This window comes from Tamandua tetradactyla, chromosome 8 (assembly GCF_023851605.1).
Source record: "Tamandua tetradactyla isolate mTamTet1 chromosome 8, mTamTet1.pri, whole genome shotgun sequence".
Classification (NCBI taxonomy): Eukaryota; Metazoa; Chordata; class Mammalia; order Pilosa; family Myrmecophagidae; genus Tamandua; species Tamandua tetradactyla.
In genome coordinates this window covers 18,663,867-18,691,561 of record NC_135334.1, presented here as the reverse complement: position 1 = coordinate 18,691,561, position 27,695 = coordinate 18,663,867, and the positions used below count along the sequence as shown (strand labels likewise).

The following is a 27,695-nucleotide window of genomic DNA, read 5'->3' as shown; positions in this document are numbered from 1 at the left end:
AAGAAGAAAAGGAGGCAATGCTTCAGAGGAAAATAAATGTAAATCATTGTTTCACTACATTAAGTTAAATTAGACAGTTATAGGTCTTGAGGTCTGGTCTGAAGAATGACATGCAAAGCCTTCCGATCACATTCATAATAAAGTTCAAATTCCATGATCTGGCCTCTGCCTACCCTGCTAGCTTCCTCATCCTCACCACCCCATTCCAAACCTGCACTCCTCCCTGCCTTATACTGTATGTCCCATGATAGTCCTTTAATGGCCATATTGCAGTTCACCTCCAAGTCTCTGCATGCATACTTCATTCTGCTTAGGATGTCAACTTGCTTTTTGGTTTTCAGACAAACTCTTGATCATCCTTGAAAATTCAGTGGAAGGGTCACAACTTCTGAGAAGGTTTTCCTCTCTTATCCAGTGGATTTTCCACTTCCATCTTCACACTCCTTTTACCTCCTAAAATACTCCTCACACCATAGAATGGCATCAATATGTTCACATGTTGGTTCCCCCACTAATTGCCAGCTCTTGGATAAAAGTTTCTGCATCCTTAATACTCAGCATGATGCCTGTGTCATAAAAGATGAGCAAGCTGCCCAGGAACTCACAGACTGGTGGGTGAGGTTGATTCATGTAGTTGAAACTCTAGCACAAGGTGAGCTATGCCCAATGTCTGATAACATGAATACATTGACTTTTTAATTGGATGTCCTATGGGAGGTCTATAAATCTTGGATCTTGATTTGTGAAGCATGCCTGCTAATATTAAAAAGCAAGCAGACATATACATTCCTGCTGTGTTCCCCATGAGGTTCACCTGTATCTTATAGGCTAGGCTGAAGAATCTGGCAAATCCTCTCACTTCAGTTTAAAGAGAGGAAGAAACTTGCCACCAACTCACTATAGGTTCATTGACAAAGTTCAACTTGGGACCAAGGAGACCAGTCTCCTGTCTCTTTTCAAAAGTCCCCGAGGAATTGCCATTACCCAGTGAATTCTTCACATAAGTTCAGGAGAACAGATAGACTAGACACCTGGAAGGCATCTGAGCAGGTTTCTTTGCTGCTCGTGGACTAGTCCCAGAGGTAGACACCTGTGGTGTGACTTGGCCACTGCCTCTCCTCTCTTGAGCTCCTGCACTCCCTAGACTCATTGAAAGTTATAATTCTATCAATGAGAAAAAGAATACACTCAACTGGTTGGAATTAGGGATTGAAAAGAGAGCCTCACCTTCACCCTATCCACCATACCTACTTCTGCCTTCTTTCCCACAAAGAAATACCACAGACTGCTCCATCAGATTTCTTTTCTACCCTTCATTGATCCCCCAACGAAATGCAGGTGCTTGTGGAGTTCATAGAGAACCTCAGAAGTGGTAGCAGCAGTGGTTAGGGACCTCGACCTGGTAAATGTGAGCCACCCCATTGAGGAATTCAAGTCTTTAAATCAACACTTCTCTTCCATTTGCCAAAGTAGGTTTTTGCTCATATCAGAGGTTCAGCAAGCTCTTTTTATTAAAGGACCAGACAGTAATGCTCTAGCCTTGGTGGGCTATACGGTGTCTGTTGCAACTATTGAATTTTGCACTTGTAGAGCAAAAGTACCAAGGACAATACATAAAGCAATGTGTGTGGCTGAGCTCTAATACAATTATATTTAAGGACACCGAAATTTGAATTTCATATAATTTTCATGTGTCTCCCAACGTTTTCTTTCAATCACTTAAAGATGTAAAAACCATTCGTAGCTTGGGAGCCATAGAAAAACAGGTGGTGGGCCAGATTTGGCCTACAGGCAGAGTTGGCTAACTCCTGGTTTAAATACTTGTCATCCACCTACTTTTAAATAAAATTAATGTAGCTCGCTTGTGCTTGGAAAGAAAGGAACTAATATCTCTTGATAATTTTTTTTCAATAAATGTAGCCTAGCATGGTGGTTCAGAGTATAGGATCTGGAAGCAGAACTGTTGGGTTTAAATCTCAGCTCAAATTTCAGATAGTTTTAGGTAAATTGCTGCAGGTCAAAGTAGGATTATCCTAACCGAGACTGCCTGCTACAGTCCAGGCTCTTTCCTTCCCCTCTAACCACTGAGGCCCAGTGCTCCCTTCGAGGATATTTTTGTAGCTTTTGACGTCACTGGTCATGTATTTACTGACAAATTTCTGTTCTCTCTTGGTTCCTTCACTCTTCTTTGTTAGTTCTTCTCTTACTTTCTCTGTTGCTTTCAGGGATTCCTATATCTCTACCACTCTCCAAAGTGTTGGCATTTCCCATTGCCCAGGTCAAGACCATCTACTCCTTCGTTTTCTCTAATATTTCTTTAGTGCCTCGCTTATGGTGGTAGCTTCACTTGTGAGCAAATGCCTTTTACAAAGGAGTCCCACAGCAATTTCTCTATTTGTGACCTCTCTTCCCAGCTCTGGCTTTATATGTGCTGAACTGTCCGATGTTTCCAGAAGGCCACATAACAAATAGACTGTGACATCATTGATCTGCCTTCACATTCCAGCACTGCTGCTCATTCACTGTGGGATCTGGGGAAAATTAAGTAACCTTTCTGAGTCTTGGTGCAGACATTGGTACAATAGAGAAAATAGTAAGAAGCACCAAATAAGATTGCTGTAAAGGTAAAATGAAGTGGTGGATAAAATGTAAGCAAGAGGCCTATTCGTTCATTCATTTATTTATTGTTCAAACATTTATTGAATACGTCCTATATTTTCCCCCTATATTTACCATTATTGAATATTCCTCTTATATATAGGAATACCTCTTGGGTTATTCTTTCATGTGTGTTTTCAAAATTTGACTTTAGTTCAATTGGTAATTAGCAACCAGGAAAATGTCTGAATAGTGAAGAAAAAGGATTAGAGTGATGCTTTTGGAAGCTTACTTTGTGTTTCAGATGAGTACAAGTGGGATGAGGCCAGTGAAAAGGAGACCAGTGAAAAGTTATTAAAATTTCACTATGAATTGGTAAAGATTTAAAGTCATGGCATTAATACAGAAAGGAGGAAGAGAAAGGCATAAAAGGCATTTGCAAAAGTCTGTACGGGAGTGAAGGAGGTGTGGGATTTGAGAATGACTCTACAGTTTATATCTGGATAACTGGGGAACTAATGATACTTTTTTACAATTACTGCAGCAACTATTTGTTGTCTATATTGCTCACATGGATTCTTTTTACCTACTGTCTGGTGTAGGCCATTTCTTCCTCATATATTATTTGACTTTAAGCTCCATTCATTTCATTCATTCTCATGAGTGAAATATAATCCCTGTTTAGTTTCCACAAGCATCTGAGTACCCCAGACAGAGGAGTCAGCCATGGCATTCAAGAGGCAGAGAGTCCAGCAAACCCTCTGTCCCAATGGAGAGGCTGCTATTTTCTGTCTTCCTTGTTCTCACATGCACATTCCATCTTAATTGAAAAACAAACAGGAATGACACAAAAAAGAAACCCGTTCTTTGCCCATTCCAGCTGTAATTTTGCTGGATGGTGGGTCCAGGCAAATGTTTTCAGGAACTCTTGAAGCACAGTTTCAAACAATGTGGCACAGGTATGAAATCCTGGAAAATAACAGCTGCAGGCAGAGGCAGAGTGGGCTGGTATGCAGTGGGAGAATGCAGGGGAAGGTTTTTTTGGAGCAGTCTTTGAACAAATGGTGAATCTAAGTATCCGGGTGCAAATCACTCCAGTCACATCTGAAAACTGAACAAGCTTCTTTGAAACTATGAAGTCTGGAGAGTGTTATTGGTTCTATGCTGATACCAGAGAAAGGTTTCACATCCTTCCTTCTGAGTAGAAAAAAAAAATCAGAGCAATAGTCACGCTCAAGAAAACCAAGGTTGAGCAATAGGAGTGACAGTAGATGGAGGCTGGGATTCTAGCAAAGGGAAGACAGAAGTCTGGGTTAGTTTTTAAAAAAAATACCATTAAGCAGGGTACACAGGATCACATCCAGGGCTGAATCTAGGCAAAATCATGAAGCAGATAATAGAGTGTCAAGAAAAATGGCTTTAGACTTGTTAGCATCCCTCATGTTACCTTGGGTTGACCATTTATTCAACATCTGGGAAATACTGACTTTCTGGAATGATATAGCAAAAAGGACAGAGGTTCTCTATGCAGAGAAACCTGGTTTTAAAATCCCATACCCACACTTTATCTGTGCATGACCATGGAGCATTTCTTCATCTTGTTGAGCCTAGGATTCCTCATTTATAAAATGGAGACGATAATGTCTACTCCTAGGTTTATGGTGAAGGTTAAATGAGCACAGTTTGATAAAAAGAGAAGGTTTAGTTAGTATATGTTCTTCTCTCTCCTCTTCACCTCTTTCCCAATAGGAGACAGGGCTCACATAAATTCCAAAAAGGCAGAACTCCTTCACAGATTGCCTTTAAGCAGAGAAGGCAGAGCCTTGACAATAACTTTGAAGGGTCTAAAATTTTATGATACAAGACATGAAACTCCCGAGGATCAGAGGTGAGACTTGATTACTCACAGCACAGAAAGCAGTATGATCATCAATATATTTGCATTGGTTCCCCAAGCCCCAGTTCTCACAGGGCGATGAGAAGAGACTTAGATGATACCTGTATACACTGTGGGGTAAATTTGGGAGAGGAACTCTTTGCATTTGTGGAACCCAAATCTTATCTATTGGGTAGAAGCATGCCTGCCCTATGCTCCAGATTATCTCTATACAAACATCCTTAAAAAGATAGTCCAGGAAAAAGGCAGTCAGTACTTCTGCTTGCCAGACATGCAGAAATGTGACACACATGGAAAATTTTCTCCCAACAGGCATAACAGAAATAATCCTCTTCCTGTTCTCTCACCAGGCTCATTAGCAGAGGCAGATTTCTGTGCAGCTCCACATGGGAGTTTCACATGTACCCTGTATTCCCCTCCTCTTCTCTTCTCCCCATAATGCCAGTGGCCCAAGCACTTCATCAGGTACTTTCTGTCCTCATTTTGAGCTGCTTAGAGTGGTGTCAGCTGTGTAGGCTGCTGGCCTGACTGCCAGACAAGGCTTTTCTGTGGGAATCTAGCTTAAGCTACTATGAAAAATGTGAGAGAAGGGGGTGGCGAGGAGAGGGGAGGAGGTCAAGGGAAAGGAAGAGACACCTCTCTTCCTCTACACTTGGGGAACATTTGATTCCAGCTTGGAGGTGAATACTGAGCCAAACTTGTGTCACTGACATGAAGCAGGAAGTTTTAAAAGTCTCAGACATCCCCCTTCAGGTGCGTGGGCCCAGGGCCAGCCGGATGCCTGGAGAGAGCAAGAGGCCACCTACGTAGAGTTATTTGAGGGACATCATGAACCCCACCTGTTTCAGAACATTTTCCTGCACCTGACATTTCCATATGGTCTCTCCAGTAAAGAAATGATCTAAAAAGGACACTGTTCCAATTTAAATATGCTGTCTGGAAGAAACAATTTCTAGTATTTATAAATGCTCTCAGAGGTGTCCTATTTATTTCTTACACATATTTTGAGTACCAATAAGTGTTAGGCATTGGGTTAGCCACTGGACTTCAAGAGTGATGGGTCATAGTCCTTGCCCTCAGGAGTTTCAAGCTAGGGAGGTTCAGAAAGTAAACAGGCATTTAAGATGCAAAATGATAAGATCTATCATAAGTAAAGTACATAATGACATAAGAAAAAAGGGGGTTGGCATGTAATCTTGTTTTGGAAGATCAAGAGATGCTTTCCGGTAGAAGTTATTACATTTAAGCTGAGAACCTGTGTTTTATGTATTTCTTATCTCTGTTTTGAAGGTGAGGAAATGGGGACACAAAGGGTCTAAATGTCTTGTCCAAAATTATGTGGCCTGTGTGTGTGACAAAACCAAGACTCAAATACATATATTTTGACCTCAGTTCCAGTGGGCTTTCCCATAAATATATATTATTTAACATATTAGATGATCTAAGCAGCTAGTTCCTAATGAGACGGGATCTATGACAGATGAGTCCAATGGTGGTGGTTGGTGGAGGGAGATAGGGTGAGGGCAGGTATGTGGGGTGGGGGCAGTAAGAAAGATCCAGAGAATGGAATACACTGCTTAGGAAGGGATAGCTCAATGGTTGGGTGCTGGGGTAGTGGGGGATTCTGGAGGAGCTGTAGGTAAGTCTGAAAACAGTGGAGATCATGGTGGAGATTCTTAAGAAAAAGAGGAAATTTCAAGGAGAAAATATGATAGAAAAACCCATTTTTCTCTAATTTATGATTTTATGCAAACCAGTGCTGCATGTGCTAACCAATGCGACTATTCCAAGAATCAGAAGGTCATCATTTTCTACACACCTAGGGAAAAGAGGGAAGATGCAACCAGGTCAACAACACTCAAAATGAACTCCTTGTTGGACTCTTCTTGGGAACCTGAACAAGTGGTTCCTCTGGTCCTTATCTCTCTCTTATCAAGGATCACTCTATTTCAGAGGGAATTAAAGGTGATGAGAACCTACTCGCCCCCATGCTATCACCTTACAGGGAAAAGTTTCCTGGACCTGGCCTTGGCATTTGGAATGAGCATAGTGACCAGTATACATTAACTGGGTCAGATGCAGATCTGAAACAGCAACCAAAAAAGTTGAAATGGATTTGAGTTGGGCGGGGGCTTATATCATGTGCAATGGGTCAAAACTTCTTTCCCGGTCTTAAAGCCAAGCCAAACTCATTTGGGTTTCAAATATCACCAGTGAGCAGTCAATTGGCCTGGACTGCTTCTCTTCTGACTGAACTTGCAGCCAAGCTAGGCAACATTTGGATCCAATTTGATAGAAAAATTGGGTGAGCTCCTTGCCAAATTCCAGTGAATCCATGACAAAGTCAGTGATTTAGGTTAAGATTGGGGTGTGGTTGAGTCCCTTGAGTAATTCCGTGGTTCCCTATTCCACAGGGCATAAAGCAAAGGGTATTTTCAAAACTACCTCCAAGGAAGTACACTCTGTAACAGTTTTAGCCTTATTGGGTTCTTGTTTTCAGAGTTTTCACCATAAAATTTAAGTGTTCTCACAGCACTTAATGGTCTTTCAGAAATTGCTTAACCATTGTCCATTTTTATTCCTCATCACTTTATCATATAGGTTATCATCCATTTTGAACTCAAGGAGTCAGAACACAGGAATGGCAAATTATTATTCAATCTCAAGAAGTAAGAAATGCATGGATGGAGTTATAGGCCTGACTCAATGGATTCTATTATGCAGAATCTTCCAAAAACTTGACCTTTGACCCCTTCAAAGCGTGCAAGTTTTTTCTTTTATTATGAGGTAGGTGACTACAGCAACAACATGCAAACTACAATATATATAGGGCAATGGGAATGTCATATGTCTGGCTCCCGGGGAAATAGACTCTGAGGTGGAGATTTGCATACAGGAAGTTCATTAGACGTCCTCTTTGGTACAATACTTTTGAAAGAGCAAAGGAAGCAGGACTGAACAAGGGGAGAAGCTAAACTGTGATGCAGTCACAACAAAGGACTCAGCAGATACCATAAGAGATCTGGAGCTCCTATAGCTCTTGTCTAGAATTGTGGCAAGTGGTCTGGGCAATCACTGGATGTGAAATGCTTTTGCAGAGGGGGCAATTCCTAGGGGAGGCTCCTCTGTGAGAGGCCAACAGCCAACACATCTGGCAGAAATGAATGCCCTGGTCCTGACAAGTGTGGGACTCTGAGAGGTGCACCACAGCGCCCACTATAAGGAGGTGGGCAGAGCTGTTCTATTGGAACCCACAGCGCTGTGATCAATTTCATGGAGGTCATAGTTACTAAAAAATTGTCCAGAGGACTGAGAAATGGGGCCCAAAGATATTTAAGGCCCCCCAAACTAATGAGACCTGGAGTAATCTAAAGAAGGGGCCTAGGAGTATTTTAAGATGGCAAGGTAATGAAGAGGTAAAGGAATCAGGGTAAATCACCCTATGGCTCCCGCATTTTAATACAGGTAAAATCAGGTTCTGCAGAGTAAAAGATGATGGAGAACACGCCAAAGGAGGGATCAGGGCAGACCAAAAGTTCTGATTTAGTTGGCTGTGGAGATTTCCAGAACTAATTTAAAAATCTGTAAGCCTTGAGTTGTATTCTGTGAGCCTCCTGGAATCCCTGTTTCCTTCCCACCAGCCACTCGGAGGCTTCCTGGAGTGCTGATGTCATGCCCCAAAGCCAGCCTGCCTAGTGGAAGAACTCTAGGTCAAAGGATCTGAGTTTGGGAAGCCATTCTTCTTTATCTTTCGCTATTTTCTAAGCTCTCTCCAGCACTATAATTTTTGAAAGGTGTTCACTGTTCAGCACCAGATAACAAAAAGCATTTACATTTTCTAAAATGTGAGCAGTCTGGGGAAAACTTCCCCCTCTCCTCTCTTCGCTCTCTCATTCCTGTTCCCCACATTGATTTTTTTTTTTTTTTTGGAGGGGGCAGGACCATGATGCTGCTTAGACTCTTCTTTTTAAACTCTTCTTTCTGTCATTATTTTTGTTTTAGTTTACAAGTCTTCTCCTTGAGCAGGTTCTTTTTTACAGATTAATTCATGGTTCTCATTTTCTCAACAGGATGCATCTGTCAAAGTTATCCCTGCCACTCGGAATCACACCCTATCCACATCAGAGCTTTTTGTAAAATGCTATCCAGTTATGACAACCCATCTCAATGGCATTTTGGTCCTTTGGCAACATTACGCACATTACATTGTCATTACCCACTAACTTGCTTTCACTCATTCATTAAACTTCCTTTTTGAAATCCTTTTCCTGTTTTACCCCAACTTGATGTGACTTGTCCCTTCTCTGTCACTTCTTGTATCACCTGTCACATTCTGCTGTGCTTTACAGTCATCTGGTCTCTTGTTTTCTTTTCTGCTCTAAGCTGAAAATTCCATCAGCACAGAAATTATGTCTAAATATTATTTGTCTTTTTTCAACACAATATCAGAAATATTTCATGTTTTACCCATGTGCGTATATATGTGTATATATATATATATATATATATATATATATATATATACACGAATTCAATCTAGTATTCAGAACTCATTAATTTTTGTTATTTGAATTTATTTTCTAAGAACATTGCAAGGGAAACCAGGTAAACATCCAAACAATGAGCTGCTTAGGAACTCCTAGCTTCTGATGCTGAACTTAGTTATCCAAACTGGGTGAGACATTCCCAGGCTTCAAGTTTAGCCTCTCCCAATGACAAGCTGGATGACCTTAGATCAAGAGTGAACTTGCCTGAGCTTTAGTTTTCTCATCTGCAAACAAAAACAATAATAGTAACTCCTATATCAGATGAGACATAACTGAGTACATTAGTCAAACTCAACAGTCTATTATTATGATTATTTCTACAAAAGCATTTATAAACCTCCATAAGTTCAATCAAAGAAGGTTGTGGGATGGAGCTAGAGTACAGTAGCTGAGGACTGGCTCCCCATGGCCTCAGCAATAGGTCCTGACTCCTCCATATCATGCCAACTGTGATGGATTGTGAGAAACAGCGAATGCCAAGGTCATTTGTTTATACTCTCAGTGCATCCTCTCTCAGAGGATAACCTGATTTTTTAAAAACTGTGGACTGGAAAGCTGTCCACACTAATTTACAAGGCCGAATTCTATTCAGTCAGCACTTAATTATTCATATGGGCATTTTCCACATCTCGATCATCAGTGGAATGCTTTCCCCTCAGGTTTCAGGCCGCCTTCTCGCTGCCACCCAGCATGTGGCTCAGCCACATCCCCCTCAGCTATTTTGTGTGGGCTTAGGGAATGCAAACTCATTTTAACTTTTTCCTGAGCAGAAACATCACGGGGAAGGAAAATCTGAATCCCCAAAAGCCATACAAAGCATTCCAAAGTCAAGTATAAGTAACGTTTTGATTGTTTCTCTGTTTTGGATTATCTGTGCCACTATTCATTTCCTTTTTCGTGGATAATCAAGAACTGGCTGCATTATGCTTAACAAGACTTAAAAAATTGCTGAGAAAACTCTGCAGGGCATTGAAGTATTCTAAGGGTAAAACTCAACCCCCAATATTTACACTCTATAACACAAACTGATTTGGAGAAGAGCAGAATAGGTAGGGAGTTGAAATAGTTCCAACTTAAGGTATCTTTTTCAAGGGCATTTCAGCCTCAGCTGTTTCAAATCATATCAGGCAAGTGCTGATTAAAATCAGATAAGGCCCCCAAGTCAGAGAAAAAGAAAAAGAAACTTCATCTGGCACTGCGTGTATACACACACACACACACACACAATTCAGATCATCGTATACAAATTAGAAAGCAAGCAGGCAAGCAAGAAAGAAAAGAGAAAATTAAAAAAATTTTTTTTTTGTTAGCTAAGGAATTTCTTAACCGCATTTAGCCAAATGTCGGCTCCACACCCTTTAATAATTTTAACTCCAGCCAGCTGAATGTCCTGGGTCTGCATTGTGCACTGATAAGCACCCAGCAAAAATAAGCTAAGTGGAATGTTCTCGTCACTCCCATGATCCCTGGAGTTCAGGTCATGAAGGACGATGCCCAGGGGTTATTTTAACACCAGACTTCAGGTGCCCAGGGCCACCTAGTCAGTGATGAAGACCTTCTGAGGTTCAGAGTCAGCTCTGTAGCTGCCTGAAAGTTTGAGCTGGAAGTCAGAGCCCGGTGGTCCTTTCCTCGACTCTGTGCTCCCCAGGTCACCTGCAGCCACTCCTTATAAGGGCTCTTAGGAAAGCAAGCCTGTGGCTTCTTCCTTTAGTAGGTCTGAATTCAATTCACTGCAAACAACTCAGTTTCACTTAACTAGTTCTACGATGTACTAAGCACTGGTAATTAAGATATAGGATGCACAGATAAATAAAATACAGTTCCTGCCTTCAAGCAGCTCACAGTCTAATACAAGGGGCAGATGCGTGGGTACCTATTAGCCCACTAATTTCTAACACAAATCTCTCTCTGTTGGTTGCAGTGGGAATACAGAGAAGGTATGGGTCATCCAGAATGGTATTTTAAGGTAGTCCAGGAAGACTTCCTGAAGGAGGTGATATTTGAGCCAGGCCAAGAAGAATTAATAGGATTCTGCCGGATGTCGAAAGAAGGCTCAGGATTTTAAACCACCAGCTGATCTTTCCCAAAGGACACTGTGGCCAGGGGACCACATCTTAAGATGAGTGCAATAAAGGACTGAGAAAAGGATGCCCCCAAGATGAGAGGGAGAAAATATGGGGCAACCATCACATGTGAGCATGACTGTTGCACTATTGTGCCCATTCAGTGGGCACAACCTTGCCTGTCCCTTCAAGAATTCCTTTTTTCAGAGGAAATTGACACCCCCAGGAAAAATCCTCCCTCTTCTTACATGGGGTCCTGACTCCTTTAGCCCCCATTGACGTTTGCTTCCTTTGGGATTATTATTGTTAAGCTAAAAAACAAAAATGAGAGCAAGCAAGCTGGTCTGCCTCACCTAATATTAGTAATAACAGCCAATATTGCTTAGCATTCGTTATATGCTCGGCCCTTGTGCTTGACATTTTACATATATAACTTCACTCAATTAACCCTCACCACAGCCCTTTCCATCACGTATGTTTGTTGACAGACTGTACTTTATAGATGAGGAAACTTTAGAGAAAACTTAAGTAATGTGTCCATGGTCACTCAGCTAGTAAAATTCAAACTCAAGTTTTTCTTATTGCAAAGTTTTCAATCTCTATGTGTGCTGGTTTAAAAGGATGTATGTACCCTAGAAAAGCCACGCTTTAATCCTAATCCCATTTTGTAAAGGCAGCCGTTTCTTCTAATCCCTATTCAGTACTGAATATTTGAAATTGTAATTAGATCATCTCCCTGGAGATGTGATTAATCAAGAGGGGTTGTTAAGATGGATTCGGTGGAGGCGTGTCTCCACCCATTCAGGTGGGTCTTGATTAGTTTATGGGAACCCTATAAAAGAGAAAACATTTTGGAGAAAGGGAGAGATTCGGAGAAAGCAGAGAACACCACAGCATCATGAAGCAGAGTCCACCAGCCAGCGACCTTTGGAGATGACGAAGGAAAACACCTCCTGGGGAGCGTCATGAAAGGAAGCCAGAAGAGAAAGCTAGCAGATGATACCATGCCCACCACATGCCTTTCCAGATGAGAGAGAAACCCTGACCTTGTTTGCCATGCGCCTTCTCACTTGAGGGAGAGACCCTGAACTTCATCGGCCTTCTTGAACCAAGGTATCTTTCCCTGGATGCCTTAGATTGGACATTTCCATAGACTTGTTTTAATTGGAACATTTTCTCAACCTTAGAACTGTAAATTAGCAATTTATTAAATTCTCCCTTTTAAAAGCCATTCCATTGTTGGTATATTGCATTCCAGCAGCTAGCAAACTAGTATACTATGTTATCCTGTCTCCCCAGGAATGCCATTTTCCCATAACAATAATAACATAACAGTAATGTCATAGTCTTATGTAGTACTTTACAAATGTATGTAAAGTTTGTTCCTTTTTATTTTGGTCATTTAGCTACAATGGCTTTGCGTTGCCATTTTAATACTGGATTTGGTTTTTATGCTTTCTCTCCAAGAAAGGATATGTTCAGTGCATATAGTTGAAGGAAAGATAGGGAAAGGAAGGAAGGAAGGAAGGAAGGAAGGAAGGAAGGAAGGAAGGAAGGAAGGAAGGAGGGAAGCAGGGAAGGAGAGAAGGAGGGGAAGAAGGAAGAAAGAAGAAAAATTCTTACAGAAAAAAAAAGCAAAAGAAAAAGAGATGAAGGACTACTCTTGAGTTGTGGAAAGTACCAGGATCAGAATTGAGTCTGTCTTTTCACTGGGTTGTTTACTTTGGTGATACAGGTCCAGCATCCTTTCTTTTTTTTCAATATAAATGTGGGGTAAAGAGAGATTTGGGGAAAGGTTTGTTTGGGAGGTCACATAGAGGCAATAGGGTTAGCTTTCGGGCAACAACTATTTTCTGCAAGAAAACTGGTGCCTGCCATGCTAAAGTCAAGTCATGTGACCTGGTCAGGATCTACTGCTGATACTGGTGAAAGTGACACAGCAAGCATTACGCAGATGGAGGGTGGGCGAGAGGCTGGATAAGAAATGTATAAGAGGAATATGAACAGTGCATGAAGAAGGAGCATTAAATATCTATGATAATGGCAATGACAGAGTCACTGTGAACTGTAATGAAGTAGAGTAGGCTATTAAAAGGGATCAGGAAGAAAGAATTCATTCTGAATGAGAAGAGGGAAAAAATCTAGTGGTTGCCACTCTTAAACCAAAACCTTCTGGTAGAATATTCCTTGTCCTGCCCCAACACCTATCCCTTAGAATTCCTTGATTCAGAAATTCTTTTTTAAAACAGACTTAAAATGGTCAAAAGGATATTGTTGAGACTTCCGGAGAAGATGGCGGCTTAGTAAGACGCGCGGGTCTTAGTTCCTCCTCCAGAAAAGCAACTAAAGAAACAGAAACAATACGAAACAGCTCCTGGAGCCACGACAGAGACCAAAAAGACAGTGTACCCCATTCTGGAACAGCTGAATGGGCAGGGAGAATCCTCTGCGGTGAGATACCCGAGGGGCGCGCGTTTTCCCGGCCGGGGCGGCTGGCGACTGGGGTCCCCTCCACGCACGTGGCTCCCCGGTCTGACTGGGAACGTTGGATAGCGGGGCCCTCCTGCCATGCTTGGTGTCTCGGGCCAGCTGGGCAATTTGGACCGGCAGTCCCCCAAGCCGCGGCGGCCGGCGACCCCCCCACTCCACACGCGGTTTCCCAGGCCGACTGCGAGATTCGGATTGGCAAGTTAAAGGAGCCACAGCATCTTTTACTGGTGGGCCCCGCAGACAGATGAGCGCCACGAGTGCCACCTACTGGGCAGGAAAAGAAAAGCAGCCCAGAGATTTCACAGAAAAACCTTTCAACCAGCCGGGTCCCACACCCAGGGAAATCTGATCAAATGCCCAGACACCAGCAGAAAATAATGGATGACGCTCGGAAAATTAAAGATATGGCCCAGTCAAAGGAACAAACCAATAGTTCAAATGAGATACAGGAGCTGAGACAACTAATGCTGAATATACGAACAGAAATGGAAAAACTCTTCAAAAACCAAATCAATAAATTGAGGGAGGGCATGAAGAAGACATGGGCTGAACAAAAAGAAGAAATAGAAAATCTGAAAAAACAAATCACAGAACTTATGGGAGTGAAGGACAAAGAAGAAAAAATGGAAAAAACAATGGATACCTACAATGGTAGATCTAAAGAGACAGAAGCTACAATTAGTGAACTGGAGGATGGAACATCTGAATTCCAAAAAGAAACAGAAACTATAGGGAAAAGAATGGAAAAACTTGAGCAGGGGATCAGGGAACTGAATGACAATATGAAGCGCACAGATATACGTGTTGTGGGTGTCCCAGAAGGAGAAGAGAAGGGAAAAGGAGGAGAAAAACTAATAGAAGAAATTATCACTGAAAATTTCCCAACTTTTATGAAAGACCTAAATTTACAGATCCAAGAAGTGCAGCGCACCCCAAAGAGAATAGACCCAAATAGGCATTCTCCAAGACTCTTACTAGTTAGAATGTCAGAGGTCAAAGAGAAAGAGAGGATCTTGAAAGCAGCAAGAGAAAAACAATCCATCACATACAAGGGAAACCCAATAAGACTATGTGTAGATTTCTCAGCAGAAACCATGGAAGCTAGAAGACAGTGGGATGATATATTTAAATTACTAAAAGAGAAAAACTGCCAACCAAGACTTCTGTATCCAGCAAAATTGTCCTTCAAAAATGGAGAAATTAAAACATTTATAGACAAAAAGTCACTGAGAGAATTTGTGACCAAGAGACCAACTCTGCAAGAAATACTAAAGGGAGCACTAGAGTCAGATACAAAAAGACAGAAGAGATCGGTATGGAGTAAAGTGTAGAAAGAAGGAAAATCAGATATGATATATATAATACAAAAGCCAAAATGGTAGAGGAAAATATTATCCAAACAGTAATAACACTAAAAGTTAATGGACTGAATTTCCCAATCAAAAGACATAAACTGGCAGAATGGATTACGACCCAGCAATACCACTGCTAGGTATCTACTCAAAGGACTTAAGGGCAAAGACACAGACGGACATTTGCACACCAGTGTTTATAGCAGCATTATCTACAATTGCAAAGAGATGGAAACAGCCAAAATGTCCATCAACAGACGAGTGGCTAAACAAACTGTGGTGTATACCTACGATGGAATATTATGCAGCTTTAAGACAGACTAAACTTATGAAGCATGTAATAACATGGATGGACCTAGAGAACATTATGCTGAGTGAGTCTAGCCCAAAACTAAAGAACAAATACTGTATGGTCCCACTGATGTGAATGGACATTCGAGAATAAACTAGGAATATGTCATTGGTAACAGAGTCCAGCAGGAGTTAGAAACAGGGTAAGATCTGGGTAATTGGAGCTGAAGGGATACAGACTGTGCAACAGGACTAGATACAAAAACTCAAAAATGGACAGCACAATAATACCTAAGTGTAATGTAACTATGTTGGAACACTGAATGAAGCTGCACCTGAAATATAGTTTTTTGTTTGTTTGTTTGTTTGTTTGTATCTTTTGTTTTTGTTTTTTTCTTTTTCCTTTTTATATATATATATATTTTTTATTAGTATTATTATTTTAATTCTCTTCTCTATATTAACATTCTATATCTTTTTCTGCTGTTTTGCTAGTTCTTTTCCTAAATTGATGCAAATGTACTAAGAAATGATGATCATACATCTATGTGATGATACTAAGAATTACTGAGTGCATGTGTAGAATGGAATGATTTCTAAATGTTGTGTTAATTTCTTTTCTTTTTTTTGATTAATTAAAAAAATTAAAAAAAATTGGATAAAAAAATAAAAGCACATAGTAGATTCAGGAAAAAAAAATAAATAAATAATAGAGGAAAAAATGTTAAAATAAATTCAGTTTGAAATACTAGTGATCAATGAAAGGGAGGGATAAGGGATATGGTATGTAGAAATTTTTTTTCTTTTTCTGTTTTTGTTTTATTTTTCTGTTGTCTTTTTATTTCTTTTTCTGAATTGATGCAAATGTTCTCAGAAATGATCATGATGATGAATATGCAACTATGTGATGATACTGTGAATTACTGATTATATATGTAGAACGGAATGAGCATATATTACGGATGTTTGTGTTTCTTTCTTGTAATTTCTTTTTAATTAATAAAAAATTATTAAAAAAAATAAAAATAAAAGGATATTGTTGACATTGATTTTAAGGAATAATTTTCCCATGCCTGCTGGCAAGAAGAAGTAGAAATATTAGCAGCAGATTTAGAAAAAGTGAGGTTGTATCAGCAGGAAAAGATCCAAGTTATATCCTTTATAATCAAAGAGCAAGACCAAACAGCAAAGAGTTAAATAATCAATTAAGAGGCTATGGCTCTTCCTGGAATATCCTTCCCTTTTACTTCCCTAACCAAGTGTCTTCCAGCCCTGCCTCCTCCACACGGTTTCCACAGCCTAAAGAGAGTTTGCTTAGATGTGGAACTGCTATCACTATTCTTTAACAAGCTTTTCACCGAGAAAATTCACTTACGTCTGAAATATTAATAAAGTAAAAACTACTAATGGAAGAGCTTCCTAAACTCATTCTGCTCTCTGTGCACACTTGCCATTTAGATTCACTTCACTGGTGTCTGTTTCCGATTATAAGACTGTTGAGCAGAACAGCTATATAATATATTCTCTTTGAGAAATTCTCAGCTAAGAACCATGAGCCTTTTGACTGGTTCATAATGAGGATAACGAGAAAGGTGCCGATGACAACACCTTGGGAGGACTGCATGAGCTATGGACAGGACCCCTAGACTTCAGCTACTTCACTTAGTTTAAGGCAGTATGGTGGAGAGAAAATAAGAATATAAGAATAACATGGATTTAATCTCACTCCTTTTCATCCTGTGAGCATAGTGCAGTGTTTATTCCATGGATTTACAACAAGATTAAAATCTCCTCCTAGAAAATAGGGGCTATATCCATGCCTAAATATTTAGCCTATGGATGGATTTTTAAATTTCTTCTTGGAAAGTCTCAGAAGTATTCTCCATGCTAGCTTTAACAAAAAAAGAAAGAAAGAAACAAAATCAGAGGGAGTGGCAGCTGACTTTAAAAATTAAACTTAAAATGTGGAAGGAATATTTAGGAGAGAAAATTCCAAAAAGCATTTGTCTTTCCCACTACCTGTGACTTCAGTGCCCCGGGAATGCATCACTTTAAGCAAGGTACAGAAACCAGCGTCTATTATGAAACGTACGTTTTTTCCTAAGAAAAGTATTCCATATACCCTCCCTATACTTGGCATGGCAACATTTTCTGAAAATCAATCAAGCCCTCTCATTCAGCTGCAGTCCAATCGCATTGTCTGCTTCTTCCTCCAGAAGCCAATTCTGCCAGGTAGAAAATTAAGTTTCCTTTACTCTTCTTTCAGACACAATGCTCCAGCATCACAGAACTGTTGTTCTGTGTGGGAAACTGACTTCCTGTCTCAATAAACAAGCACACACAGGCTTTTCTGGATGCATAATGGGGCCTTTTTTATTTTATACAAAAATCATTCCACACTTAACACATCAATGAAGCCACTTAAGCTCTACTGCATCTGAATTAAAGGGGAATTGTGTGATCAAAGGGTGTGAAAAGAACCACACAGGGTGTTCTTCATACCCTTTACTTTTGTTACATTTGATACATAACAGACCCAATAAATATGCTTATCCCAGGAGCTAGTTTCATTATCTCACACCCTTAAGTCTGGTAAAAGTATTCCTGTGTTAACCTTCATTCCACAGTGTCCATTTTTTATTGACTATTTCAGTGAAGAAATGAAAAATTGGGGGATGTCTTGAGGGACTATGGGTGAACATGGGGGATAAAGTAATTTTCTCTGCAGATTTTGTTTGATCCTGTTTCGCTGAATATAAATGTATATTATTCATATATAAATGTGTGTGTATATATATATGCACTCACTATAGAAAAAATATACATGCAATATAATATATAGGGTATATATACAACACGTTTATATTTTCCAAGTTGCTTTTACATATGCACCTTCATGAAACAATAACATTGGAAATTCCCTTTCCTTACCAAAGAATAAAATATAAAACAAAAAAGCCATGACAAAAATTGTTTAATGCCCAGAATTGAATATAGTGAATAGGACATTCTATAATCCTCTTATAGCTTTGCATGCTATGAATATAGCTTCTGTGACGGTTCCTAGGTATTTAACAGCCGCTGTCTTTTTTCAGTATCATGCATTTTAGAGCGATTAGGAAATTTCCTAAAGAGAGTTCAGACATCCTCATAAGGCACATATCACAGCTACGCACATACTGAAGTATATTTTGTGAAAATCATCCAACTACATAAAAAAATGTGTCTTCCATAAAGTTGCATAAAACTATGAAATGCAAAATACACAGTCAATGAATTGAAGTTGATTAACGTATCAATATTTAAATTTATGTAATCCAATCAATAATGGACAGAGATCTGTTCTTTTAACCATCATCTACATAGCTGGAGTGAATTGTTGAACAAGAACCCAAATTATTAAGATTAAAATCCTCTCACTGAAAAAAAAAACTTTAAATTAAAATTAATTTACTCAAATTTCATCTATAGTACACCAATTGAGTCAGCCACTCTTCTCAGTACAAAAAAGTCGAAGATTAAATTACCTTTTATTAAACTCAGAGTCCAATAGCAAAAGACAGCTGTGTTAACAAATAATGACAATGAAAAGTGTGATAACCACACTCATGGAGGTCACTATAGAACTGGGAGGAAGCAACCAATTTAGCCCAGAGAAGTGAGTAAAGTCTTCCCTGAAGGGGTTAATATTTGAACATGGCCTTGAAAGATGGGTAGGGTCAATAGAAGTTTATCAGACAGAGGAACTGAAAGGAAAACATGTCAGGTAGAATGCACATGACAAAGGCATGCTTGAAAACATGGAAAAGCATCAAGTAGTACTAAAATGGTGCATAGTTGGTATGGTTGGATGATAGAACTCATTGAGGGAGGAAAAGCAGCAGATGAGGCAGGGAAGATAAGTTGGAGTCAGATAATGAAGTGAGGTGGATGCCCTATCAGTTGGACTTTCATGCAAGGAGGAAACAAATGGGGTGTTAATCAATGGGGATGCCCTGAATTATATTTCTATTTTGTCCCACTGAGGTGTCTATACCGATCAACTCTTTGAATAACCACTCAGATCTGGCAATCATACAGCTCTCCACAATTTAACCAGTTGCATTTTTCTTTCGTAACATTCAGTTGTTTGGCATTGCATGTGCCAGCCATGCAGATGATGGACCAAAAGGTTTGGATTATATCCAGATGTTTTCAGTGTTGTGTAGACAGCCACAAACACTGAAAGAAAAAATATTCCATGGAGGCGAAAGTCCCTTTACCATGCTTCCCAAATAAATCATTGTTGATGGTATCACTAATAGCAATTCAGCTCTGTTTAAACACAGTTATTAAGATCAGACAACCATCTGTTTTCTGCTATAGCTGATGTCATGCAAACCTTTCCCATTGAGCCTATGGACTGTTCTCTGTGCCATAGAAAAATGAAGCTCAATAAATAGCCATAAAAATAACAACATATTGATACAGTTGTACATTCTCTTCTTGATTAATTCTGTGTGTGTGTGTAGATAGCCAAGACTCAGGCAAATCCTAATTCTACCCAATCTGGCTTTCTCCATGGAAAAATAGACCAATAAGGCTTTTTTTTTCCTTGTTCACTGATCCTACCCTGAATATTCTTTCATCTTCTGCTCACACTCATATAAAACAATGGGGTTTCATTTTGGTTTTGAATGGTGTACAGAGCCTTAATTTGGGGTCTATTTGTCCTTGAATTGTATAGCTGCACTTGATGTTATGATTTCAGTGTGGCCTGAGATAGGTTCTTTCATTCAATAGTTCATAAAATTTTGAAATTAGAAGAGAATTTTCCAGTAAAAAAAATTGCCTAGAAACACACCCCTTATACGAGATAAACACAGAAAAATCATGTGTTGACTACGGGGGGAGAGACCTCACCAAACAGAAGGAAATCTGTTTACTGTTCACTTTAAAGATAATATGAACCCATCCTTGACTTTCCAAGGTCTAAGCATGAAGAGGTCCAAGCATTCAATTCCAGCTAACACATTGTAAAAGATAGAGTGACAAGAGAAGGATTATCAGAAGAAAACAGAAAAAGTGGAGGAATTTAAAGATGCATTAAAAGAGAAAAAGTAGAAGGATCTAGGAAGATTTTATCTAGAAAAAAGAGCAATCGAGGAGATCATAAAAGCCATGTCCAAAAAACTCAAAGAGTTATATAGAATAAATGAAGTTAACCTGTACATACCGCTAAAAGGAATGAGTGGGTGGAAGGAACATAGAAACAGATGTTGGTTCAGTATAAGAATGAATCTTCTAATAGCTCATATTTCTGTACAATGAGTCACCTGCTGAAGTAATTAGCTTTGTACTTCCAGAAGCATTCAAGCACAGGACAGAGCACCATAGGCAGGAGTTGGGTGATTCAAGAATTAGATGGGTTATTGGATTTCTGGAGTCCCACCCTATAATTGGAACTAATCTGAATCTACTGACTTTCCCTTGGTTCAGTCAAAGATTATGAATTGCAGGACTTTCTCTTCTCGGCACGCATCTGACCTCTGCTGCTCCTGCCTTGGTCAGTCCCATGTCTTAAACCTCAGTTCTGGACATCACATTCATTTTGATGTATTGGCCTTAACTTAGATTCTGCAATATATTTTTCTTCAGTCATAGTAGTCATCTGACACCAGTGACTCGTTGGTTCTGCCATTGTAAGTTTGATTTTAAGATTGTTGATCTCAAATTCATATTACACAGAGAAGCGTCAAGAAAGACCTCACTCAGCCCTTCCTTGGCCATGGTCATTTTAGGGCATTAAAGGTTTAGCATGGGGAATTTTACACGGGTAATAATGTAATAATGCAATTAATGATTTGAATCAATCCATCCTTACCATTTTTTAAAACAACCACTATTTGAGTGTTTCTGTTTCCAAAGGTCTCTGATCAGGTTTACACATTTTAGCTTTACACAATAAAACTGAAGCCAATCATAAATATACAGTAAATTGGGAAAAACTTAGAATTTCTCTTGTTTGTTATTGATTTCTTGGGAAATTCAGTCAATTAGTTAGTGACCATTTAATCTACAGCACTATTAACCTCACCGCCATCCCCTGGGTTATTAATTTGGGCCGGGGAAATGTTGAAGCCAACTTTCAAGACTCTGCCTTGACTAGTTCGGAATTTCCCTTTATGTCCTCAAATTTTAGGACATGAGTTATCTCCCAAAAAGCAAACTTCTTTGTCAAGGAATGGAAGCTTAAACGGGCGTGAAGCACATTCATGCAACTGAGCAGTTTGATGGATGAAGGGTAAATGAATCATAAGCAGATGAATTACATTACTCTCTATGCACTCGCAGGTCTCAACATGAAAGGGTAACAAGTTGGAAGTTTTGTCCTTGATTCTTCAGAAACTAAACTTATCTGAACATGTCATTTGAGCCCATTGCTACCTTTTGTGGCTTTTCATCACTTAAATCTTTCAACATTTCCAGAAAAGTCATATTGGTGCTGGTGGGCGTGGATAAAATGACCTCTGGATGTCCTTTCAAGCCTAGCAGTCTGGCTTTCTTTTTAATTTAAGAAAATTGTACTCGTTTCAAATAGAAAGTCTGCTAGACCTTATGTTTACTAATTGTGGAACAACTTGTCTGTTAATGAAAGAAAGTGAAACTAAGCAAGGAGTTATTTTCTTTGGAAACAGTATTCTAGAAATAGTGTTCCTTTATTTATTGAAGCATTTATTGAAGCATTTATTGAAGACCTAGCATGTGCCACACACTCAAGATACAAACCTGTAGTCTCCACTCTCAAGGAGTCTACTTACTGGTGGGGAAGAGATAAGGGAGCAGGACAGTGAGATATGACCACAGGATTTTGTACAGGGTGCTCTGAGAGCACAGAGGAGGGGCATCTAAGACTGAAGAGAGGTAGAGGAGGGTGGGAAGTACTCCCAGAGGCATTGATGCTCAAGCCAAAAGCTGAAGGATAAATAGGAGTAAGACAGGAAGAGAAGAGGAGCGGAGAGCAGGAAAGCAAAGTTTTGGTAATAAATAGTGGTGATGCCCAATATTGTGAATGCAAGAAAAAGCACAGAATTATATATTTGAATGTGGTCGAAAGGGGAAATTTTAGGTTGTATATATGTTACTAGAATAAAAATTACAAAAAATAAAAAAAAACCCTATAGATTTGTACAACATAAGCAGTGAACCCTATTGTAAATGAGGGACTATAGTTGATAGTACAATTCTAAAAATGTTCTTTCATGAATTGTAGCAAATATACCACACTAATGCAACATGTTAATAATAGGGTGGTACATGGGAACTTCATATTTTATACATGATTTTTCTGTAAACCTACAGCTCCTCTAATAAAACAATAAAATTTTAAATTACATTAAAAATGTTTAAAACCCAGCACTTGCAAAGTCAGGCAGGTATGAAATATTGGAGAGTTTGGAGAGAGTTTATTACAAATGTCACATAGAGATTCAGTTTCCAGTTGGGGGATGGGGAAAGCTGAGACTGGCAAAATAAACAGGGACAAGTTACGAAGAACCTCGGATACCAAGTTAAAATACATATGTTTGCTACTGGCTTTAGTTCCCATTTTGGTTCTTATTTGCCATGGCTGAAGCTGGGATTGCATCCTCTTAACATGTGGACTTTGAGGCCCCCCCCACCGTGTCCTCATTTGGCTATACTTTCCTTTTACTTATGTGCTTCTCTTAAAAACGAAACAACGCATCCTACGTGAAACAGCAGTACTGAGAGGTAGTGGGTAGAGATTTACTACATAGTCTTAGAGCCTCCAAAACATTTAAAATTTGCATCTATGTTTCTTATCAGCTTTGGTTCACTCCTTTTGCATTCCTGGGCCTTGGCTTCCCACCTGGTGAGGCAGAATCACCGTGATCTGTTTTGGGCTGTGCTTTGTGTCATTTGAGAAGAGTTGTTATGTGACTACACACGCTCTACATTCCTCATCAGATTGTATGAATAATTCACTACCAGCATCATCGCGGATGATTATATTTGGAATTTTTATGTTGCCCAATTCTCATGCCAGACTGCTGTGCCTCATCACAACCTTTGATGACATTTTTTAAGAGGTAAAGAAAAGGAAACTCAATGACTTCTTTTAGAGAAGAGGAAAGAATTAAGGAATAAAACAGAATGGGAAGCTGGGGCGATAGATGAAAAGCACAGTAGGTGATTCCATATGTGTTTAAGGATCATCCATAAAAATGAGTCCGGATCACAGATACAGAGTACAGTTTTTCTGTGGAGTCTGGTATCATTGCTAAAAACCTTCCCTGCCTACATTTTCCTATTCTGGAGACAACCTTAATTTTAATAAATGTTAATGTTTAACGAACACTTTCAATAACCTAAGCGCAGTAGCATTTGTGACACCATCCACTCAGCCTCCCCAGGCCAGTAGCATCTCCATTTTACAGATGAGAACATCAAGGTTTGACAGGTTTGATAATTTGGCCAAAGACCCACAGTCAGTGAATGGCAGAGCTGAGGTTCAAAACCAGGTTTTGCTTGCTCTGCAGTTCTTCACCAATATGCTTTGGGGCCTCCGTGACCTGCTGCAGTGGTTTATTCTCAAATAAGGAGATGTGTTGGGATGAGGAAACGAGACCCTTCTGTAAGTGGAGTTAACCAAAAGATCTGAGATGTGAAATCCAGAGTTCTGGGGCATCACACTTAGCTAGGCCTTTCCACGGGGAATAGAAACTGCTACAAAAGAAGCACTTACGCTACAAAAAGGATTTTTTTTTTCATTTTACATACAAGCAACCTGAAGGACACTCAAAGCACGAGCTTGTTTAACTGACTAGCAAGAGCTGTTCCCAGAACAGAGGGGAAAAAATGGTGCTGTTTACATAGTCCAGGAAATACATATAATGCAAGGCCTAGGGGTTTCTATTGTCTTTTTTGTAGTTCATTTGGAAAATATTGGCACCCTAAATCTACGTATTTGAGCTGCAGGTTGGCTTGAGGGACTGGAGGGGACAGAGAGTGCATCTCTGTACTTTCCCAATTTAATTTCTTTGCTCTTGTCTAGCTAACAGCCACAGCAGGGAGCAGGACCCCACCTATAAGACTTTGGTTCAAATTCCCTAGTATGCCTCAGATGAGAAACCAAGTCCCCTACACTGAGTTTCAGACCTTTCCAGGTCAACCCTGCTATCCAATTAAGTATTTAACTGGGGTTAACATGGAGATGCATGATACCAGACATCACACCTTCAGGCACGGAGCTCAAGCATCAAAATCAGCTAGGGCTTAAGAGGAGGAGGCAAGACATCGAATTCAGACTGTGGGGACCTTAGAAGAGTGAAGGAACATTGGCTGCTTCCATTGTCTGCTCTATTCCTGAACAAGCAGCTGCTTCAGCTCCCGCCTGCCATTCTCCTCTCTGGGCTTTCCCTTCTCTCTCCCACAGCACTTCATATTTTCCCCTTTCCTTCAGGAGACACCTAAGTTAAGTCCTCTCTTCTACACCCTTCAAAAAAGTGAAGCACAGTAAACACAGTAAAATGCATGTTTTAAGTCGTGTCTTATACTTTGTTCAAAGTGAACGTAATCTTCTGCTATGACTCTTCTATCCAAAGGTGAATTGGCCTCAAGTTCTTAAAAAGAGCTTAAGAGAAGACTTTCCTTCTACTCATCTTTTATTTTTTACAATTTGTTTTATTAGAGAAATTGTGAGTTTACAGAAAAAGGAAGCAGAAAATAGAGAGTTGCCATATTCACCCCTCTTATTAACTTTGCATTTGTGTGATACATCTGCTACAATTGATGAGATAATATTATTATAATTGTACCATTAACTATAGTCCAAAGTTTAAATTAAAGTTCACTGTTTGGGTTGTACTGTCTTACATTAAAAAAAAAATTCTCGTAACATATATACAACTGAAAATGTCCACTTTTAACAATATCCAGGTATACAATTCAATCACATTCACATATGGTGCTACCATCGCTACTACCCATTACTAAAATATTTCCGTCACCCCAAACTAAAATTCCACACCAATTAAGCACTGGCTCGCCATTCCCTATCCACCCCTGGTTTCTGGTGACCTGTATTCTAGTTTCTGGCTCTATTAATTTGCTTATTCTAATAATTTCATCGGTGGGACCATAAGATACTTGTATCTTTGTGTCTAGCTTATTTCACTCAACACAATGTCTTCAAGTTTCATCCTTATGTTACCATGTCTATCAGAACTTCATTCTTTGCATATAATTTTTTTATTATGCTGTTAGATGTGGTTTTCTAGTATATCTGTTGAGGATATTTGTACAGTTATTGATCAGTAATTTTCTTTTCCTGTGATTTCTTTATCTGGTTTTGGTATTTAGTGTGATGAAGGTCTCAGAATGAATTAGTTGTTCCTCCCTCATCAATTTTTTTTGAAAGAGTTTGGGCAGAATTGATGTTAATTCTTCTTAGAATATTTGGTCAAATTCACCAGTGAAGCCATCTGGCCATCTGGTTCTGGGATTTTCTTCATCAAAAAGTTTTTAATTCAGTCTCTTTACTTGTTTTTGGTCTGTTGAGTTTCTCTTTTTCGTTTTGAATCAGTGTAGGTAGTTTGTGTTTCTAGGAATTTGCCCATTTTTTTTCTAAGTTATCTAATTTGTTGGTGTGAAATTGTTCATGGTATTTATTCTTTTATTTCTATGGGCTGGTAGTATTGTCCTTTCTTTCATTTCTGATTTTACATGTTTGTGCCCTCTTTCGTTTTTTCTCTCTCATTCCAAATTACCCCTAAGGCCCAGGCAAACTATGTTTTGTCACCCAATATCAGACACTAGGGATATACAAATGCTGATGATGGTTTTTACATATTGTAACACTACTGAAAAACTTTAAAAGATAAAAAGATGAAAATTGATTGAAAACTGTTGTTTAAAGACACTGTCTGCATCATAATGATAAATAATAAGCAAGGGTTTATCTCGACCCTATCCATTGCATATTAAGGATTAAAGCAAAAGGAACATAGAATACACTTTCCTGTGCTCACAGTTAATTGAGGATGCTAATTAGGTTAGAATAAATGTCTGTGTTTTTGGTTTTTTTAATATTTATTTTTAAAGTAAAGCATATTACCAAAAGTGTGTTTTTTCAAACAGTAAAATATAGAAGAAAGGAAAGAAAGCACATGGTAAGTACATAAAGTACTTTGTGGATAACCTTACTGTGAAATTCTCACTCACAATGCTTGTTCTCTGGTGGGTTTTTAAATGAAATCTGATTAATAACCCCATGTTAGTGTACTCCCTAGTCTGCTTCTTCCTTTGATTTCAGAAGAATCAGCTTTATTTTCATCTGTTGTTCTTTTTTTTTTTTTTTTTTGATTTTATACATTTATTGTTCCCCCGAGAGGGAGGTGCACTGTTCCTGGAAGTACTGCAATACCAGGTCGATGCATGGAGTGGACGGAGCAAGCTCCTATCCCATCTCCTAACTCCAGAAATCCATTTCATATATTGTCCTCTGATAGAGGACGTATCAGATATTAAACTGATAAGAACAGATACTACACTTGATCTTAGTCAAAAAGCCGAGAAGCGATCATCAGTTATTCTTAACAAAATATACTTTTAAAAAAATTCTTCCTTTGGTCTTTATTTTTTTATTTTCAAGATAGGCCTCACCTGCTGGGATTCTCAATGGAGCAGATCCCTGAGAAACTCTCTTCTTTATGCTAAATTGAAATAATTCTCCTCTTAGTTGTCTCTTTAAGACTAAGGACCTGCACTGATTATTCTGCCTTAGCTGATTCCAATGTTGGAGCTGGATGAATAACTTAACAAGTTGTCTTTTAAGAATCCAGGCTTTTTTAAAAATATAAAATCAGCATATGTTACATACAAAGTTAATCATTTAATAATTATAAGCAAACAGATTTCTTCAAAATGTCTATACGATGTCAAAACAATTGGTCATGTCCATGAAAAAAAAATCAGACAAACGAAATCACATAAACGAAACTGACTACTAAAAATTTCATTTTTTGATTATTCGTATTCTTTCACATTGATATGACCTAGCTTGGACATTTGGGGCTTCAAGGAGGGAACCAATATTTAAAAGAATTTATAAGTTGATATATTTATAATTGTCTGTGCATGTATTCATCCATCATTAATTACAGAGTTCAATGACACTTCAGGAGGAAGGAGAGACTATTGTAATACCTTCTAGAGTTTTATATTTTAAAGACCTGGGTGCAATCTCCCATAAGTAAGCATAAATATCAAAGACACATCTGTATTTTTTTTTCTAGATAATGCCATCTGTTGAAAGCACCATCCAGTACGGATATAAGCAGCCTGACATTCTTGCAATGTCAGGTGGAGGAAGACATTTGCTACTGAGAAATCCAATTAACCCCAGAGTACAACTTGGATTTTTTGCATTTTAGATGAGAATCATAGAAAATAATCG

At 39.1% G+C, this 27,695-nt stretch overlaps 1 long non-coding RNA gene and 1 other non-coding gene across 2 annotated transcripts; one reads left to right on the top strand and one right to left on the bottom strand.

The window, feature by feature from the left end:
• The first annotated feature begins 2,254 nt into the window (after positions 1–2,254).
• Positions 2,255–11,365, top strand: LOC143643276 (uncharacterized). Its single transcript, XR_013156184.1, has 4 exons — positions 2,255–2,648; positions 4,846–4,960; positions 7,097–7,282; positions 10,964–11,365. It is a non-coding gene; the product is annotated as an uncharacterized LOC143643276 (long non-coding RNA).
• Positions 11,366–26,629: 15,264 nt separating this feature from the next.
• LOC143645420 (U2 spliceosomal RNA) lies at positions 26,630–26,820 on the bottom strand. The gene has a single exon (XR_013157129.1). It is a non-coding gene; the product is annotated as a U2 spliceosomal RNA (small nuclear RNA).
• Between the last annotated feature and the right edge of the window lie 875 nt (positions 26,821–27,695).